Genomic DNA, 6387 nt, shown 5'->3' with positions numbered 1-6387 from the left:
GCTGCTGTATGTATGGGCGGGATGTAAGCTTCCGGGTGGATACACCAGGACCAGGCGCGCTGCAGAGTCATGATGAGCCTTCTGCAGGTGAATTCATTGAGAATGCAGTAGGCCTGGTCCAGCTCCATGCTGTGTGGCACGTTTGACGTGTCCAACAAATCCCCAAAGTCAGTGAGTCTCATTCCACAAGCCGGCTGTGCGTGGAAATCCTGTTTGTAGCGATAGGAGCGTTGGCAGAGTTGGGCTTGTAGGATCAGACCCAGGGAGGCACTGGGCGAAATCCTATCTCCAGCCAAGTCAATGGGAGATTTGCCATTGACTTAAATAGAGTGAGGGTTCCACCTGTTCCAGTTACAGAGGCGTTTACAGTCTGGGTCTGGCGTTAAGGGAGCATCCATGTTATTTTACCATTTGTAAAGAGAGAACCAACCAGACACTTGTTGGACAAGTCACTTCCCTACTTAACTGCCCTTTCAGCAGACACAGCTCAGCTTCCCCTGCAGAGATGCAGATACAATGCCAGTAGCCACAGGCAGAAGGGTCCTGGAAATGTCCAAATCCAGATGAGGCCACATTTAGATTTAGTTGGGGATTGGTCCTGCTTTGAGCAGGGGGTTGGACAAGATGCACTCCTGAAGTCCCTTCCGACCCTGATATTCTATGATTCTATGATTCCCAGTGTTTATCAGACCAGACAGTGACCAGGCTTCTTAATACACTTTGCCCCCAGCTACCACAACAAGCTGTCTTAGGGCTGGACAGTTAAGCAGGCTTTGTTCGCACCCACTATGGGAGATGGGGGATGCTTCTCAGTTGTCATGAGCACATTATCCCCTGAGCACTCCTCCATCCCTGCCTTCCTTGCTATTCAAGGCCATGGTCCAGATCTTTAAAGGCTGCAGTGGATCAGGAGATGGACCCAGGATGGATATCACTAGCCCCACCAAAGATCCACCAAGACAGAGGTGCAGCTTTGGGACTTGGCTGCTCTCAGAGCCCAAGACACAGTGTGGGAGGGCAGCATTCCTGGTTTGGGAGGCTGGGCTGCAGATTGACCTGCCTCCAAAGGAGAGATGAGGCTAATCCAGAGCCTGACGACTCCTAAGCATGCTGCAAGGCCTGGCGTTGTGAAAAAGCTCTTCCAACATAACTCGAGTGAGCAGAAGAAACAGAAGATCAACACTTCTCAGAGAGAGCTTCTCAGACCCTGGGCTGGGTGCTGAGCAGAGTGCTCCATAGAGACCACTAGAACATTGCTATCCAGCTGCGTAGACACCATAGTGCTGGATGGGGGCTGTGGAAAACCCTAGGACAGGTAGAGAGATCCAGTGATGCAGCTTTAGTCTCAGGCCTGGTCTACACTACAAGGTTAGGTCGGCTTAACTACATCGCTCAAGGCAGTGAAAAATTTCACACCCCTGCGATGTAAGTAAGCTAGGTGGAGAGAAGAATTCTTCCATCGACCTAGCTATTGCCTCTCGGAGAAGTGGATTTACTAGAGCAATGGAAGAACCTTTCTGTCACTGTAGGAAGTGTCTACATTTCAGTGGTGCAGTTGCAGTGTTTCTAGTGTAGACTTGCTCTCAGTGCAGCATGGGAAGCAGTGAACATGGCATTATGGGCTGAAGGATGAGATGTCATTACAGAGCCTGCCCCCTTCCTGCCTTGGAGAAGTCCCTTAGAGGAGTTTGGCCCCATGGGCATTGGACTCTCTCTCTGTGCAGATCTTTGAAAGCTCTCGGGTAGGTGATGGGAAATAGAACCTCCCCTCTCCACAGCTCCCTTGTTTGTGTCCAGCTCAAGCTGCAGCCATCACAAGCAGTACGTTGTGAGCAACAGGGCAGCCACATAGCAGGTTGGAGCTGCTGGACCTGCGTTGATGGCATCTGTAGCTGTCCCAATGACTGCCCTCCATAGCCGGCTGTGCCAGGACAGCACAAGGACCCCTTCTGCAGACACCTGGGATCCTTGTGCTCCCCGGCGGGTGGTCCTGAGCTGGCCCTCTGTAACCCCGATGAATTTTATCCTAATAATATTTCAAACAACGCCCTGAAGTTTGCCAGATAAGTTAGCCAGCAAATACTACTCAACCGAAACAATGTAAAGCAAAAGAACGGCAGAGAAAAGAGAAAGAAAAAAAAAGAAATAGAGCAAGATTAACAGTCCCTTTGCAAATCTGACAGTTATCTAGGACCTGATTATGAAAAATGACCACCTGGATGTGTGCCTGTTTTCAATATTCAAGGTGGATATTTGCATATGCACAGAACCAGTTAGATTAGACATCACACTGGGCACTGGGGTAGGCATTGGCAATAATTAGCTGCACAGTTACACGGTCATTTTTTTAAAATTGGGCCCTTTTTATCTATAGACCTAGACTGCCTCTTTCATCTGTACTTGTCACTTGAACTTTATGGGCCACATTCATCCCACTGATTCCAGTGGAGATACACCAAGAATACAACTGGCACTAGGTCCATGCATTACACACCTTGGGCCACGTTCAGATCTGATGCTCTGAGCTGAGCTGGGGTTGAACCCACTTACTGACCCACCCACATTCGGCTCTTCCACGTTCAGATCTGAGTTCAGAAATGGAAATATGGAAGAAAATCAGAGGTACTGATAAACCCACCACCACCTTTCTATCTATAATTAGGAGTACTTATTATGTTAACATGGCCTAGGAGGGCACTAGGCCAAGAGAGAGAATGGAAAATATACCGATTTCTAGGGCCATAGACCCAGATCCCCAAAGGAATTTAGGCGCCTGATGCCCAATAGGATCTGGGATGTTTGGCTTTACAGATTAAGGCCCCAATGCTGCAATCAGATCCATTTGGGCCCACTCTTGTGCCCCCGCAGAGCCCCATTGCAGGACTGGGGCCTCATGCTGGCTAGGTAAGGGTGGGGAGGAAGGGTAGCGACAGAATCAATAAGATTATGTGGTTACTAGTGTCATGTGACACTGGTGCAGAATTGTAGAAAGACTCAGTTTCTCCTAACAGTGTGTGCATGGATGGATACCTACCGGCCTGGAGCCCCTCGCAGACTTTCCAGTACAGCAACCAGGCCCATCCCAGTCAGGTGTCTGAATTCTGCAGGTCAAGGTCTGCGATTATGACTCTGACACTGAAATCTAGGGACTGATAGCTCAAGTGCTTCTTCCCGCAGCTATCACAGCCCGAGCATGGGAAAAGAGCAGTTTTTGCAGGCAGCATGGCCTACTGTACATAGCAGCAGACTGGGCCTGCAGGAGTCCCAGATCTGCACTGGCCTGCTGCCTGACTTGGCCAAGTCACTTCCCTGCTCTGTGCCTCGGTTCCTCTAGCTGTAAAATGTGGGTAACGATACTGACTTCCCTTGTAAAGTGTTTGGAGATGTACTGATATGAGCTAGGTATTATTCGTATTAATCACTGAACAAGGAGCTTTATTAGAAGGACAACAGTTTTAGCCCTAAAGTTCTCTGTCTCGGCTTTACTGTATGGCTTTCCCAGCCCCCAACCCCCCCGACCAGGCTTCCTGCAACAGATTTAAACACACAGTACATGTATCCTCACGGAGTGATGGAGCAAACAGGGCTATCCTTTTAAATCAAGGAGCTAAATCAATAAGATGATGAATAGCAAACTTGCTGCAGGTATCCTGAGGTGGTGGAGGAGGGGGTTGAAAGAGGAACAGGTTGCATTTGGGGCCAGGTAAGGAGGGGGAGAGTTTCCCTGCATAAGGGGTGCCATGGGAGGAGGTGGCGGAAGGAGAAGCAAACACACGGGGTGGTGAGGCTGGCATCCCTGATGGAGTGGAGAGGGTAGGGGGAGGAGAGGAAGAGGGAGAGGACTGGGGGAGGGGGCTGTGAAGAGAGTGCTGTGGAATAACCATGAAAGCAGGGAGGTGGATGCCTCACCAAAAGAGGCCCTGAAGGAGCAGCGGGAGAGGTCGCAGGAGACCTAGGAGGGACAGTGTTGTGAAAGCCCAGGGAGGACAGGATGTTGAGCAGGGTCATAAGAACATGACACGGCCATATTGTATCAGACCCATGGTCCATCTAGCCCAGTACCCTGTCTTCTGATAGTGGCTCGTGCCAGCTGCTTCAGAGGGAGTGAACAGAACAGGGGAATTTCAAGTGATCCATCCCCTGTTGTCCAGTCCCAGCTTCTGGCAGTTGGACGTTTAGGGATACCCAGAGCATGGGGTTGCGTCCCCGACCATCTTGGCAAATAGCCATTGATGGCCCTATCCTCCATGAACGTACCTAAATCTTTTTTGTACCAAGTTATACTTTTGGCCTTCACAACACCCCCTGGCAACAAGTTCCATAGGTTGACTGTGCCTTGTGTGAAGGTTTCTTAGGTTTGTTTTAAACCTGTTGCCTATTAATTTCATTGGGTGACCCCCTGGTTTGTGTGTTATGTGAAGGGGCAAGTAACACTTCCCTATTCACTTTCTCCACACCAGTCTGATTTTATAGACCACTATCATATCCCCTCTTAGAAATCTCTTTTCCAAGATGAACAGTCCCACTCTTTTAAATCTCGCCTCATATGGAAGCTGTTCCATACCCCTCATCATGTTTGTTCTCTGTACTTTTTCCAATTTTAATATGTCTTTTTTTGAGAGGGGGCGACTACATCTGCATGCAGTTTTCAAGGTGTGGGCATACCGTGGGTTTATATAGTGGCATTATGATCGTTTCTGTCTTATTATCTATCTCTTTCCTAATGGGTCCTAACATTCTGTTTGCTTTTTTGACTGCTGCCACACATTGAGTGGATGTTTTCAGAGAACTGTCCACAATGGCTCCAAGATCTCTTTCTGGAGTGGTAACGGCTAATCTAGACCCCATCATATTGTATGTATAGTTGGGAATATGTTTTCCAATGAGTGATACTTTGCAACTATCAACACTGAATTTCATCTGCCATTTTGTTGCCCAGTCACCCAGCTTTGTGAGATCCCTTTGGAACTCTTCACAGTCAGCTTTGGACTTAACTATCTTGACTAATTTTGTATTGTCTGCAAACTTTGCGACCTCACTGTTTACCCCTTTTTCCAAATCATTTATGATGGTCCAGAGCAGTGGAGAGGTCCGGGAGGGTGAGGACAAGGTACAGGCCCTGAGGGGGAGGAGATCTTTAGAGACCTGAGTGAAAGGGTTAATAAGATATGAAGGGAAGATGTCATCCCGGATGCGGTATCTAAGCCAGTTACTAAGTGGGGAGAATGTGGTGAGGAATGGGAAGGGGGTGAAAGAGACAAATAGATAAGGAAGGGACCAAGCGTGAGCCCCTGGGGGCCGGGGCTGGAGGGGTGATTGGAAATTCCAGTCAGGACCCACAGCCCAACTCTGCAGCTGAGCCCATCTCAAAACCTGGGAACTTTTCCAGAATTTATACTTTTCCCTTATTTCATTTCCCCCACCCGTGAGCCACTCCAGATTTTACATGAGACCCAGTGCATGCTGGGAGTTTTGGTTAATGCTCTGCAGACATGGATGGATGGCATGTGTCCTATAAAGCTGCTATCTATTTATTTGACTGGTGCGCCTTAATGCACTGAGGCAAGCGTCTGCAGCACTGCCGTTAGCAACTACAAATCACACGAGCCCCGATATAAATTACTGCACAAATTTCGTGCGTTTCCCTTCCAGCCTTCAGGAGGTCAGCACCCACCACTGGAGGGACGATGGGGTCGTTCAGGGGACGCTCACCATGTCTGGCCAAGCCATGCAGGAATAAAGAACCCAGTGCAGGGACAGGACTGTGTGCAGAAGGGAGTCAGAGTCATGGGGGAATGGGTGTTGTTGTCTGTGGGCGGCGTGTCAGCCCAGTCCCCTCCAGCACTGCAGTCCTGCTTGCACCAGGAGGGCACTAATTTGTGCTGGTCTCTGGCAAATGGGTCATTTCCCCTTGCATGCTGGTAACATGGGGACAGCTGGCAAAGCCTCACAGAACTGAACGGAGCTTATCTTACTCCACAAAGGGAGCCTAGTCACTCGCTCTCATACACGGGCTGTGTTTAACACCCCTCCCCACACACAGAGGTTTTAACTATCCCCATCCCCTGTCCCCCCATGCACCTCATATCAAATACAAAACTTCCGTGGCCCCCATTACTTCAGTATCCCAGCTCTCTCCAATGCTCAGGGCACTGATCCGCACACATCTCGGGGAGGTAGGACAGTGCTATTACCCCCATTGTACAGAGGGGAAACTGAGGCCCAGAGCCTCAAAGGTAGGTAGGTACCTAACTCCCATTGACATCATGAGAGTAAAGTGCCTAAATCTCTTGGAGAAGCTGGACCAAAGAGATTAAGTGCTTGTCCCAGGTCACAAAGGGAGTCTGGGAGAAAGCAGGGACTCGGACCCAAGTCTCCAGCTAGTTC

Source organism: Caretta caretta, chromosome 7 (assembly GCF_965140235.1).
Source record: "Caretta caretta isolate rCarCar2 chromosome 7, rCarCar1.hap1, whole genome shotgun sequence".
NCBI classification, from domain to species: Eukaryota; Metazoa; Chordata; order Testudines; family Cheloniidae; genus Caretta; species Caretta caretta.
The sequence above is the reverse complement of the archived record's forward strand: the minus strand, read 5'-3'. Positions refer to the sequence as shown.